Source organism: Giraffa tippelskirchi, chromosome 6, assembly GCF_054371585.1.
Source record: "Giraffa tippelskirchi isolate mGirTip1 chromosome 6, T2T-mGirTip1v1.2.pri, whole genome shotgun sequence".
NCBI lineage: Eukaryota > Metazoa > Chordata > Mammalia > Artiodactyla > Giraffidae > Giraffa > Giraffa tippelskirchi.
Genome location: NC_137280.1, coordinates 9,947,636 through 9,962,788, shown reverse-complemented (window position 1 = coordinate 9,962,788; position 15,153 = coordinate 9,947,636).

The following is a 15,153-nucleotide window of genomic DNA, read 5'->3' as shown; positions in this document are numbered from 1 at the left end:
AGCTTTGGCTTTCCATGATTAAAATGGAATTTCTCCAAGCCTCATTTTTTTTTTTTTTAACTTGAGAACTAGTAGTCCCTAACTCATAAGGTTGTTGTGAGAATTAAATGACACAACACGTGTAAAATGTTTCACATGCTGACTGGCCACATAGGGTGCCCTCTGTGATTGATACGTATGCATGTGATTTAATACTTCTCTACACGGCAGCAGATCGGAAGTTACCTGGGACTCTTGTCATGTGTGAAAACTAGAAGCATGCAGATATTACCTAGTTTGTTTGGCCTAAAGAGAGTTTTAAAAATAATTTGAATTTCATTGCTGATATTGATAAATCAGGAGGTTTCATATGAAAATCTAGATTTTTTGCTTTTGTTGAAAAACAGGAAATTCTGGTGACAGGGGACCTGTGTTTCCAAAGACAATAATTCATCAGGGCTGTGTGAACACCAGCTCCTTAGACAGAGGCTGGGCTCCCCAGTTCTAGCTGTTCCTGGGTAAGACACTTTACACTGTCTCTTGGCTCTCAGAATTAGTTCATTTGCCACCCATCTTGACAGTTGCTTTATTGTTTGTCTTACACTCTATTGCTTTTTCCTATTCTATGTTGTTTTCTGTTGTTCTTGTACTTGACCCATTTGCATTACTGCAAGCTTGCTCTTTAATTTGTGATCCCTGCTTTAGATAAATACCAAATACACATCATTCAGTAGTTTAGAGTTGGCGTAGCCAATCAACTGGGAAGAAGACCTATTCTCCAAGGTGGGTTACTTACTTGGTCAACTCGTTCGGGGTTCCAAAAAAGTGATTCTAAATGTCTTTTGGGTTGTAATCCAGTTCAGCTTTCTCTCCTGAACATCTGAAAGGGTTCTTTTAATTTAGGACTTTATAAGGACCGCTGTGAATGGAGAATACAAAACACAATACATGGGGTAGAATGGCCACCTGGTCCACTTGAACAGCATCTGTCTGTAATATCTAGTATTGATTTGTACCTGGCATTGCACTAAGCACACTGCATCCATCATCTCATTAATTCTTCATAATAGCCTTGTGATAACTGGTGATATTGATATGAGGGAGGACCCCATTTTAGCCAACATTTCACAGGTGAGGAAACTGAGGAACTGGTCATCCATATCACCAGCTGCCAAGTAGCAGAACCAGGGCTTCCAAGCCAGCAGCCTAATTCCAGAGCCCCCTTCTTTAATCACCACTGGCCCTCCCCTGCCTTCCTGTCTGCCGGGGAGGAGAAATCTATAGGAGCTCCAGGCACTTCAGGCCACCTCCTCAAGGGTGGAATTTGTGGAGTGAAATGAGGGTCAAATGAGCACCTCTCAGAGGATCCCATGTTGGAGTGAAAAATAACAGCACACAGCCTCCTCCGGTAAATCAGATTGTGTGTGAGCTCTGCGGACTTCGGCGACAGCAGACAGCAACGTGGGCTGAGTTTCCAGCTGCTTTCAGCCAGACTCTCTGGGGAAGACCGAAGCCATAGGTGCCGGGTCCGTGCGGGACTCGAATGCCCCATTCCCTGGTGCTGCTGCTGCTTTGTGCAGTGGCATATGACCACCTCTGCCATGCAGTTTGTGGGCAATGCTGGTGCTGGCAGCAGGCTTGGTGTTGAGGATTGAAGACCTCTGTGCTGCTCCCCTAAGGATGGCTTGTTAGAAACACAGCCGCCATCCTCCTGTGTCCTGCTGTGGATGTGGGAAGCCTCAAACTCAGCGTTGCTAGGCCAGGGAGTAGTGTGCTATTTGGATTAAAAACACTATCTCAGGGCTTGGGTGGGACCTGCGTTTGGATCCTAGCTTTGTCATTGAATAGCTGTGTGATGTGGGGCTTGTTAATTAACCAGGCTTCCCTGGTTGCTCAGCTGGTAAAGAATCCACCTGCAGTGCAGGAGAGTCTGGTTCGATTCCTGGTTCAAACCAGGAATATATAAAATATTTTCTATCTTCATATATATTAAGATCTATCTTATATATCTTATTATCTATCTTATATATGGCAAAACCAATACAATACTGTAAAGTAAAAAAATAAATAAATAAAAAGAAACAAACAAAAAATATATAAGATATATAAAAGATATTTTATATATCTTTCCTGGGTCAGGAAGATCCCCTGGAGAAGGTATAGGCTATCCACTCAAGTATTCTTGGGCTTCCCTGGTGGCTCAGACAGTAAGGAATCCGCCTAGAATGCGGGAGATCTGAGTTCGATCCCTGTGTTGGAAAGAACCCCTAGAGGAGGCCCTGGCAACCCATTCTGGTATGCTTGCCTGGAGACTCCCGATAGACTGAGGAGTCTCGCGGCTACAGCCTACGGGGTTGCAAACAGTCGTGAGCCACCAAGCACAGCAACACAGTCAGTTTCCTTGTTCCTAAAAATAAGGACTAATGTCAGTGCCCACTCTGTAGTATTACCTTGATGATAAATAAGATGATTAAAAAATCACTCAATGTAATATCTGCGTATGTAAGTAAATGCTTTGTTGATGTCAATTTTATCTTAAATATTATTAGGAGCAGAATGGAATACATTTGTAGGTCTCTTTTACCCAGCACCATAAGAGGAGACATTAAGCCACATTCTGATTCCAAGTCACCCTTGATTGTCACATCCTAAATTTGGGGGAGAAAAAGAAACACTAACACATAGAACTGCTTGCAAAGCTCATCTTAATTTCATGTGTGAAACTTTGACAAAAATTTCTTAGAATCACATAAATGTGATTGATAAGTCTGAGTTGTATCTGATCATTAAAAGACTTTGCTTTCTTAGCTTCCTCCCCAAATAATGTCCAAGGGAACCGAGCACAAATGAAGACTTTGTTTTTGCTCTTTCCCCCACAAAGTCCTTGATGTGCCCTTGTCCATTCTCTTTCTCACACTGTACTGTCTCAGAAAGAACCCAGGCTCTTTCTTTTGATGAGCCTAAGTTTTTCCACCCATAAGATGGGATACTACCTGCCTATGAGGTTGTTGTGAGAATTAAATACGATAACATAGACAAGTCACCAAGCTTAATACCTTGCCCAGAGAAGGAGTCCGTATATTTTTATCTGTTCCTTCTTGCTGCTACACAGCTGTGTGCTACACGGATTAGATATAAGTGACTTGTACACAAAGGAAGCGGCATGGAAGGACGTGGGACATTTCTGAATTTTTTTAAAAAAGTAGATCACTGAGAATTCTCAGCCTGTGCGTTTAGCCAGTATTCATTATGTAATAAACACCAAAATGATAAGCTGGCTGCAAAGATTAATCAATTTATTTCACCCCAAATTAATTTTACTCCCTTTTGAGAGGTAGCAGAGAAGGCAATGGCACCCCACTCCAGTACTCTTGCCTGGGAAACCCTATGGACGGAGGAGCCTGGTAGGCTGCAGCCCATGGGGTCGCGAAGAGTCGGACACGACTGACGCGACTTAGCAGCAGCAGCAGCAGCAGCTGAGAGGTAGCCTAGAGAATATGTTTCTAGCTGGGGTTGGCAGAAGAGGGGCGCCTCTGATGAAAAGGCGAGTGTACAGGCTGTCCGAGGCCAAAGCAAGCATGAGAAATGGCACTCCTAGAGTTGGAATTTTCATTCATTTGTTCAACTGTTATTTTTAAAAGTACCTCACCTTTGCGTGCAGTACTATGCAAGGCTGGGGACAGATTGATGGATAGCAGAGCATGTGGCCCTTGCCCTGTGGAGCTTAGAGTTGAAAGGGAGAGACAGGCAGTGGACAGAAAGACAAACCAACATAGAATTATTAGCTGGAATAGTGCTGCGAAGGAAAAGAGCAGGATGCAGGGAATCACAAGAAAGCATGGGATGGCCAAGGAAAGCCTGTCAGTGGCCCTGACATCTAAGCTGGAAGAAATACCATGCGAAGCACAAAGAGAAGAGTGTTCTAGGCCAAGGGAGCTGCACATGTGAAGCCTCCGAGGTGACAAAGAGCTTGGCATGCTTTGTTGTTTTTCGTTTCAGTCACTTCTGACTCTTTTGCAACCCCATGAACTGTATCCTGCCAGGCTCCTCCGTCCATGGGGATTCTCCAGGCAAGAATACTGAAGTGGGTTGCCATTTCCTACTCCAGGGTATCTTCCTGACCCAGGAATCAAACCTGTGTTTCCTGCATGGGCAGGCAGATTCTTGACCACTGTGCTACCTGGGAGGCTTTAGACCTGAAAACAGGCCACTGGGCAGTAACATAGTGACCAAGGGGCTGTTCTCAAACAACTGATTTGCTTATTACTCCGGTCATATATTGAGCTGAACCTAAAAGAATAGTTATAATCTGAATAAAATACTTGAAATTCTAGGGAGAGCATGCAGGAAGTGGGAAGCATGAGGGAGACCCAGAGGGGGTTGGTCCTCTTTTCCTCTCATGGCGCTGCCAGTCAGCTGATGTGTCCTACACGTGTCACCTGTGTGGCAGTTCAGGCACACTCTGCCCTCCAGAAGTAAAGTCCCCCGAATGAAGCTGAGGTGCCCGGGGTTTGGTTTTTCCAGCTGGTACTTACATCCTCCCAGCTGCATAGGGTCAACGGGCTGCTCCCCTGGATCAGACCATCCTGGAAGCAGTGAGTTCAGAGCCCAGCAGAGGAGAAGTTTTTCTTCTATTGCAGGGGATTGGAAATGGTTTCTTTCTCTTTTTCTCCTAGAGCAGCGCATTTAATAGGTGCTGTGTTCTCAATGTTTCAGTTCGGTTCAGTTCAGTTGCTCAGTCAGGTCCGACTCTTTGCAACCCCATGGACTGCAGCAAGCCAGGCCTCCCTGTCCATCACCAACTCCTGGGGTCCACCCAAACTCAAGTCCATGGAGTCGGTGGTGCCATCCAACCATCTCATCCTCTGTTGTCCCCTTCTCCTCCCACCTTCAGTCTTTCCCAGCATCAGGGGCTTTTCAAGTGAATCAGTTCTTCGTATCACGTGGCCAAAGTATTGGATGTTTGTGTCCCTCCAAATTCACACGCAAAATCTTAACACCCCTTGTGGTGGCATTAGGAGGTGGGGCCTTTAGGAGCTACGTAGATGGTGAAGGCAGAGCCCTCATGAATGGGCTTAGTACTCTTATTGAAGAGACTCCCAGAGAGCTTGCTGGCACCTTCCACCCTGAGGAGACACAGTGAGAAGGTGCCAGCCGTGAACCAGGAAGGAGGCCCTCACTACAGTGCCACCGTGCTGGCGCCTTGATCTTGGAATTTGCAGCCTCTAGAACTGTGAGAAATAAATCTCTGCTTTTTGTAAGCTACCTGCTGTGGAGTATTTTATTATAGCCTCCTGAATGGGCTAAGCCAATAAGCATTGGATTAAAAGAAGATCTATTAAAAAAATAAGTTGCAGAAATTTGGGGGCATGGGTGGTAAACAACATTAAAAATTATTTTATTTGAAGACTTTCTGGAGACTTTTGTAGTCTTCAATTTCCCCCAACAGTGTAATGAATGTTTATATTTCTGTTAGGGTAATATCAAGTAAAAGGAAAGCTTAAAAAGTTGTATTTAAAATTCATTTAAAAAAAAGATATTGAGAAAAGACCCAATTTATTCTAACATATGTCAGCCTCAAGATCAATAGCAATTAGACAGTGAGACAATTAGAAGTACGGAGCAGATACATGTCACAATATAAAGAATTAATGGAATGGAATTTAAGCTGGGGCATTAAAGACAATAGTATTTGTATAAATTTTGAATTAATTCCCTTTGGAAATAAACTCCATCAACCATGACCAGCAAGATACATCCCAGTGAGTATGTGGGTGCCAAGGGGCTCTCATCTACTTGGAATCAAGGCTATATTTGTGAGAATATAGGGTCATTCAGGGGAGAGTCCATAAAGAAAATGCCCTCCATGAAAGCAGTCTGAGCCGAACAAGAAGGCAGATAGAATTATTAAGAGAGAGGGTGGAGATGAGCCTCACCATATGGTCAGTGCCACAGCCGGGCAAGCCTGTCAGGGTTGGAGCACAGGCGAAAGGGAATTGTCCTGAAAGAACCGTGTACATTCCGCCATGAGGAAATGAGGACAGAGGGCTGTGGGCAAGAAACCGCTCAGTGACTGACACTTGTGCTGATCGGAGCCAACACCGGATGTTGAATCATGTCTACACGAAGCTGATTAGGATGGATGGGAGCCTTCTAATGCCCTAAAAGCATTCAATCCAGGGCGAACCATACTCATCCATAGTGCCGTATAGGAGATTGGCTTCTGTTCTGCAGTGCATGTGACTAAATTTGCTCAACTGATTAGAGGCGTATGAATAGATCTACCAAGAAAGTCCTCTTCCTCTAACCGCTCCTCATCCCAAAGGTCTCGCTATAGCTCTCATTTCTCCATTAAAAAGTAATGTTGGTTATGTCACAGCTTCAAGTTTTCTGGATTAGATGGAAAACAATATTCACTTCAAATGACTTTGCCTATGCACATCCTGTGCCTCGTTGCTATGAATACATTACAATTTGCTAACAATATTGGTGAAAAAAACTGTTTGCCTTCTGCTTCCATTGCATCAGCAGGGATTAAGTGTGGGGTTGTTACGAGAGGCTTGGTAGTCGATCGTCCCCCATTCTCTTTCATGCTTGTGGAAATGCAGCCAGATACCTGGAAGACATCTCTGGGTTTTCCAAACGAAGCCTCTTTCTTGGAGTAATGGATATATATTGATTTCTATGCTATCCATTCATACTTCTAACATTTAAGAAGCAGGAAAAAAGATTTTAGCTCATCCAAGGTTTGCTTTGCCTCCTATTCTCCACCACCCATCCACTGTGCTTTCAAAGACACACCTGTTCATGACAGATGACAAACTCCCGAGATTCTCAAGCTAACCTCATAGGTTTAGCCTCCTTAGTGAATTAGCCCCTCTCACTCACACACACTCACACACACACATTATAATCTTTTAATGTTCTGCTGGAAGGATTACTTGAAATATTTGCACAAAAGAATAATTATCACAGTTATGGTTACTTTATAATATGCACAAGTGACCTTAATGTCATATAAAAATGTGTATCCCCAGGAAAACTCTTGTTTCAAATCCTAATAGCAAAATTGATATTATGAAGCAAGGTATTTTATGACATAATAATGGGTTAATTTACTTACAACCCTGTAACAGTTGCTAAAATAAACTATCCTTTCACTAGGGATAATGGTTTAAAATATCTTGCCTAAATATATTTTGTTGTATTAGAATATGTGATGTCTGGCAGAGTTTTATAGATCTGTGAATTGTTTTCTTTCAAATATAAGCAGCTATGAAAATTCTTTTTGCAACAAAATCTAGTTCTTCTCTTTTGACATATGTGGTCTTTAGGAGTGGAACATGTTATTACATTCCAATTTTCTCCTGTGATGTCTAAGACGTCTTCTTAGAAAGAGACCCAAGGAAGGGAATAGTTTGGTATGAAGTATTCAAAATGGCCTTGGCTGGTGCTCTAAATTCTCTGGTTTTAATACATAACTTGCGACAATAAATTGTGTTCTGGTGTTTGGGTTGGATGCCAGATCCCTTTTGGGTGGGGAAAATGCATCTCCTCTGTCTCACTTGTCCATACATTTTCTTTTTGGCCAAGAAGCTGTCTCTCACTTTCTTTTTTTATAAATTCCTTCTGGATCCTTGTTGTTTTGGCTTTAGCAGGCTTTACCAAATTTGCCTAACACTAATGCTACTGTTTAACTCTATACTTGTGTCTGAATAGAAATATTAAAAACTTGGCACCCTAAAACAGGTTTGGGTAAGTATGTCACTTAATCAGTATATAGCCACACATAAGAAGGGAGGTGGAAGAGGGTTCAGGATTGGCGGACACATATACCTATGGCCGATTCATGTTGATGTATGGCAAAAACCATCACAATATTGTAAAGTAATTATCCTCCAATTAAAATAAATAAATTATTTTTTTTAAAAAATCCGGGATTCCCACTTAGTCTACACGATTCCCTAACTCTAAAAGAAAAAAAAAAACACTCCAACTTACTCTGAGACTGGGACCTGATCCCATTTCACTAAACCCATAATTTGACTATATAATGGTGGGATTAGGGATTGTAGACTACAATTATATGACTGATAAGTATTTTGAGAAGATGCTCGAGAAATTTTTAGGACAGTACATGTCATTTCTAAGTTATCAAGGCTGTACTTTTTTCATATTACATTTCTAATGTAGACATCTAGAGATTATTGCATTAATACAGACATCTAGAGATTATTACATTATTCAAATGTAGACATGCAGAGATTATTGGTCTACCCCTGTGCATGAGCTTTTTCTGGCTATTCTTTGTGGCTTTATCGAAGTGCCTATTAGACACAATAAGAATGAAGATCGAGGTTTTACCCTGATTGTTTATTTCCAACCTGAAACCTAGAAGTTTATTGTCATTTTTCTTTGAATTCTTCAATTCAACTTGTGTTTATAAAGCACCAGCTGTATATTCAGTCTTCAGTGATGTGAGGAGTTCCCAAAGGCATTCAAGACTCGGTTTCTGGGAATTCACAGGCAAGTTAGGATGCAAGACTCGCTAACATTAAACAACCAAGAGATCGTCGCTGTAATGTGGAGCCAACACATCTGATGCGGTGACCTTAGTCCTCCGAGTGTGAAATGTGGACTAGCAGTGTAGCATCACCTGGGAGTTTGCTACCAACACAATCTGCATTTTAACAAGATCTGTACATTAAAGTTTAAGGGGCTCTCACGTAAATAGTAGCACCAGAGAAAGCTCACTCTGGGTGAGGTCGGCGTAGACTGGAGTTGTGGGGGAAAGCTTGACAGACAAAAACAGATTCTCAGAAGGGGGTTAGGGTCTGGGTGATATGGACCAGTATTAAATAGTCTCCTGCACAAAAGCCACTCCTTCATGGTTCTTGTTTGAAATGACAATGCCTAAAACTCCCAACCCCTCCAGAATAAGAGTCTGTAGGCTGCTAAGCTAAGTCACTTCAGCTAATAAAACAGGTCTAGGTGAGGAGGTGGGAGAGCAGAAATTATCATTATCAGAGCATCAGAATTATCAGAGCAGGAATATTCTGACCTCCCACTAGCTCTGTGGCAAAGCCAGAGATGGAAAGAGAGGGGCAGCTGAAGGTGCTCCTGGAGGGCATGGGCCAGGGTCCCATGATAACCTGAGAGCCACTGTTCACTCAGGTTTTTGCAAGTCAGTATCCTCAGGTCCTTGGGTCAGTCGGTGTGCTATCATTGGTCCCCTTGACCTTAGGTTAGCACTATGTGGAGCGTAAAAAGGAGCTGCTCTATCCATATTTCAGAGCTACAGCAACATGGAGAGAGAGTGAGGAGTCAGCAGACTTAGCCAAGGAAAAACTCTGATCCTTGGTCTGGAGACAGAGAGCTCAGGGAATAACAGAGCAGGTACACACTCGTCGTGAGTCTTCACAATCATTCATTTATTCAGTAAGCATTTGCTGAGCCCTCACTGCGTCCATGGAGAAAAGAACACAATTCTTAAAATCGTTGGATTTGAAGCTTAGCAAATTGTTTACTCATCTCTGAGTGGCTTGAGTTTTTAGTCCCCTATAATTGTTAAAAAATATGATTATTCTTATGAAACTGCCTAGTCTCTTGATTCTTGCCTTGTCCTTCACTGAAAGCTGAAGAAAAATTTCTCCTGATGCCTGTCCTTCTGCTTCAGAGGTTTTCTATGTCTTTTTCATTTTTATTTCTTCCCTCTTAAGGAAAAGGTAGATTTTGGAGTTATAGCTAAAATCAATAAGAGAAGACAAACAGCTCAACCAAGAGTGGGCAAAAGCACGAGTGAGCGTTTCTCATCTGGGGAGCCCCATCCGGCTCCTTCACGCGTGGGGCGGCCGCAGCTGCCACACCCACTTTGCTGCAGCCCCGACTCTAAGGTCTTTGGAGACTTTGCTCCCATCCTCCGTGGTCTCTGGCTTTCAGTCTCTCCCACACCACTGGTTCCTCCTCACCACTGTACTACCCTTAATCAGCTTCCCAAATACTACTAAGCATTCTCTTCATTTCTGCTACCACAGTGCTTGAAAGCCCAAACACATTTGCCTGCTTCCTCACGACCTTTACAATCCCCATCCTTCTGCAACCCAGCTTCCATCCCAATCAGTCCCAGAAAATTCTCTGTCCAAGGTCACTAATGACCCTCTCACTTCCAAATCCAAAATCCTGTTAAAATCCTCATATCACTTAATCCTTAAATCTTGATCTCAAAGCATTTGTAACTGTTGGTCACTGGGTCACAACCTTCTGAAATGTTCTCCTCTTAGTGTTCTTCCTGCCTCTCTCTTATTTTCCTCAGCTTCTTTCAGCCTTCCCTCTGCCCATCTTTCCCCAAGCTGTGCCTCAAGATGCATCCTTGGCCCACTGCTTTTATCTCTGTACCTCTCTGTCGAATACTTTCTCCAAACATGTTTTTTCTTTCCTTTCGGCTTGGGCCACCACCCATATACATTTGGTTCTCAAAAGTCCAACTTTCCAGCTTTTGATACAGCTAGGTCACATTTTTAGCTGCAGTGAAATTAGCTGTAAATGTAAAAATAACTGCAACTTAAAGTTGTCTTTGGGATGGACTGAGATAATGACCGTAGAAAGGTTAGCACGATGGCTGGCATATTGTGAGCCCTCCATAATTGTGAACTGTCTTATCCTTCACAAAAGCAAGAGGATGACAAAAGTCATCACTGCCCATGACGGCTACCAAAGGAGGTCACAAGACGTAGGGCAATGTCAGGTAGACTGAAACTCCAAGTCAGTTGTGGGCGTCAGAGCAAACCACCAAGGTCCACTGAAATGGTCTTTCTTGTGATGTGAAAACTAACTCCATTTCCTAAATGTGTCCAGATTTCTGCCTCTGGGCACTGATTTAACACCATTTCTGAGGGGTTGGTGGGACTCTGTTGACCAGCTGTGGCTGATGAGTTGTACAGAGGTGATGTGTATCATTTCCAGAGTGAACTTTTAATTGCTGATGCAAGGCTTTCCAGAGCATGCTTCCAGATGATGAACCAGATGAACCAGATAGTTCCAGATGATGGTTGCTCTCTCAGCCGGGCTTCTTGGTTCTTAGGGACAAATGGCATGCCTTTCCTTTATGAGGTGAATTCTGACCGATGACTAGATTTGGTTTACATGAAGTAACATGAGTGCCTCCCTAGGGCTTGAGCAGCCACTTACCGCTGCACTGCATGGCCTGGCTCCAAGTTCATGAAGCATCCCTTGTTATCGGTGTGACTGAACTGGTTGTCGTTTTCAGTTTTTATTCTAGCTTTATTCTAGGTGTTAATGGTTAATTATTGTTAACTTGGTTTTTTCATATTGTTTTCATTGGTTGTGGCTTATTTAACCATACAGTGTGTAAGATATATATTTATTTCAGCAGTATTTTTGGCTTCTAATTTTCTAATAATCTGACTTTAAGGTTTAGTGATGTTACAATTCAAATGTAAATAACCTGTATATTTTTCTTAAAGAAAATGTATGCATTCTCCATCAGAAATTTGCTTGCATCATAGCACTTTATTGGGATATGCTCCCTTTATTTCATGATGATTCTGAAATGTAAGTATTCCTATTTTTCAGAAAGGTAGGCAGGATGGAAATAGTAGACAGAGTAGTAGACAGAGGCAGGATGGAAATTTTGTACGTAAGATCATATTTTTCTCTATGGGTTAAAAACTGAGCAATGATGCTGTTGACAATGTTTATTAACTTAAAAATTTTTGTCCTCAGTAATTGTTCTTTATTACTAAGTTCTGGCACTGTGGGAAGGATCACTGGTCCTGAGATGGGGGCTGGAATAAAAACACTTGAAAGTCACTGACAGGTAACTCCTCAGTAGCCTGTGAAGGGCTCAGTCTCTGGTGTAATCTTGTTTCAAACATCTTCAGGTTTTAAGGATGTGAATGGGAGAAGGATTCGATTTCTCTGGCCCCAGAGAAAGTGATACCCACAGTCAATAAGCAGATAGTGTACATGACTGGGTCGTGGACCGGGTGACAAGAGGGAGTCCTGGGCATTGTGTTTCGTGAAAGACTCATTGAAAAGCATTAAAAAACCAACTGAACAAATTAACCAAAACACAGCACAACAAGCGTGCAGGCTGAATTCAGTTCATGAAACCAGAGATAGCACTCTGATCCAGAAATTTCAGATACAAGTCCATCAAGAGAAAGAATGTTGCAGAAATGTTGGCACCGGTTCAACATTATATTCAGTTTCTAGCTGTAGCTGCATAAAGTCAAAAAGGAGATGCATGTAATTTTATTAGGTGTAGAGACCAAGGCCTGCTCATCCTTAATCCTAAGTCTCTAGAAGCTACATATTTTATTTTTCCTTGAAAAGATGAATTTTGATGTATTAACTTAGCTGTTTTTTTCTTAATAGTTTCTGCTGTCCCTGCCCCTTCTCCCTTTTGGTAGCTCCGCTGGTGGCATTTGATGCTTCTGGAGAGGCAGGACACACTTTGATACACTTATTTTGTTCAGCTGGTAAAGAATCTGCCTGCAATGCAGGAGACTTGGGTTCGATCCCTGGGTTGGGAAGACCCCCTGGAGGAGGGCATGGAAACTCACTCCAGTTTTCCTGCCTGCAGAATCCCATGGACAGAGGAGCCTGGCGGGGGTTGCACAGTCCTACAGTCCATGGGGTCGCAGAGAGTTGGACCTGACAGAGAGACTAAGCACGGCAGAGCAGAAGTCCTAAGAAGCAAGTACTGTTACAATTCTCATATTACCGGGGGCAACCAAGGACTAAAGACGTTAAGCTACATGCTTAAAGTGGCTCAGTCCAGATCCAAACCAATATGTACCTGACTTTGAAATTTGTGCTCTGGATGTTTGGTGACCCTTACCCATAAATCGTCTATGCCAGGTTGGCCATGGCTTTTGGCAAGCCTGTCCATGAGCTCCGTTTGGAAGGTCTATGTTGTACCTAGTGATACTGCTGCCATGCTTCCCTCCATTAGCCTGACCCACTTTTCCCCACGGTTTCTCCACCCTCTGCTCTTAGTACGTGCGTGCGACCAGATACCTCTGAATTCTCAACACATGACATCTCCCTAGAATTTTATAGTTTCCTATGCTGTTACCATTCTGATGTGTTGAATTCCCCCTTCATACTTTGATGTATCTTAATGACGTCTTGGTCCAGTTCCACAACTTTCTAGTCCCCTCCAGTGATTAAGGCAGCTTCAGTTCAGTAATTAAGTTTTAGTCATGCTGACTTCTAACCTTGTCTTTGATTTGATCCAAAGCTGTCTTCTCTCGGGACAGGGAGGAATTTCCAGCCTGAACCCAGAGTAGAGTAGGAGTTGTCCTCCCTTTGCTCTCCCTGTGTTCTTTCTTTGCTGAGGTTTTTAGGGTGGGGCTAGGAAGGAAGAAGAGGGGAGCATCCCGCCATGTTGCTTGACTGTCTTTGGGGTCCCTCTTTCCTATCTAGGGGTCACCATCACAGCCAAGTGCATAGGGATAGATGGTGATGGCTAATTTTAGGTATCAGCTTGGCTAGGCTGTGGTTAGCAGTTATTCAATCAAGCAATCGTCTAGAAGCTGCTGTAACTGTATTTTAAAGATGTGATTAACATAGACAATCTGTTGACTTTAAGTAAAGCAGATTGCTTTCCATAATGTGGGTGGGGCTCCTCCAGTGAGTTGAGGGCCTTAAGAGAAAAGATTGAGGTTCCCCAGAGAAGAAATTCTACTTTTAGCCTGCATGATAGGAATTCCACCTGAGTTTCCAGCCTTCAGAACTGCACAATCAACTCTTATCGGGATCACCAGCCTTTCTCTCTCACCTCTCCTCTGTCTTTGTGTTTGTGTGTGTGTGTGTGTGTGTGTGTGTCTGGAGACAGAACTCCTATTGTTTCTGTTTTTATGGAGAATCCTGACTAGTACAGTAATGATTCCTCAAATGGGCTATATAAAATGGGAGGTTTTTATATATCGGGGGAGGCTCAAGACTCTTCATTGGGATGTTGCAAGAAAATATTAGAACTTCTATCCTTAGATTTTTTTAAAATTCAAAGAAATAAGAAAAATCTACTCACAAATGTTTAATGTGACATTGACACCATCACCTTCCCTGGATCCACATACCAGATGGTCACATTTTGCATACGATGCCTGAAGTTTCAGGGGCAAGAAGGAGCATTCCACAAAGCAAAGAACCCAGCGGTGGTGCCTTCGTACATTCATTGGCCTTCAGTGTATTCAGGCACTGTGCGATTAACTAAAAATACATTTATGTTTAAATGCATTTATGGGAAATATTACCTAATTATCTGAGTCAGCTCTGATACAATGGGCAAATGGTTTCAGATGATCTTAACAAAGAACCCACACCCAGGCTGAAGTCAATGCTAACAACGCCGGTGCACACAGCCAAGAGTTCTCATGCCCCCAGTGGGAGTGTTTCATCATCTCTATTTCAAGATAAAGATAAAAAATCAGATACGTTCCAATCAGATATGACAAATGGTCACCAAAACAGTTTCTCTAATTTTCAAGAAGACTATTAGAAATATGGATTTATAGTCACAAATTTAGTTTGCATTATTATGTAACTGCTTCTTATACACTCTAAGATAAGTAGTTGAAACATAAGTACGTTCTGACCTAATTCTGTTGCTTACTTCCTTTATTCTCTGATATTACATAAATAAATGGAAGGAGGGTAGGACTCCAAGATAATTTCAAAGTTTTAATCCTGGATGAAAGGATGAGATGTGTTGTGGAAAGTTGAGAACTCAAAGTGGATGGTGTGTTTTGAACAAATTAAGTCTGAGGCTAAAGACATACAAGAAAAACCTGTATAATTCATATACACACATGCACACACACAATAGTATGCATAGAGAAAGATACATAAAGAAAGAGTTCCATTTTGAAGAACCTGGAAAAATTTGTAAATTTAAATTTTTATGAACAAACGTGTGTTAACACAGTATGCCAAAGCCATGTACTATGTTATTTGTTTTAATATAGATATTAACTTTGTGTATATTTATAGATAACACATTTTGAGAAATTGTCAGTTTTAAAGTGGTGGTACACACAAAAATGCAGATACCAGGCCATTTTAATTGTTCATTTTGCAAATAAAACACATTCATTTCAGAATGTTATTTGTTGCTCGTTTATGGATTTCATGGATCTGATATATATT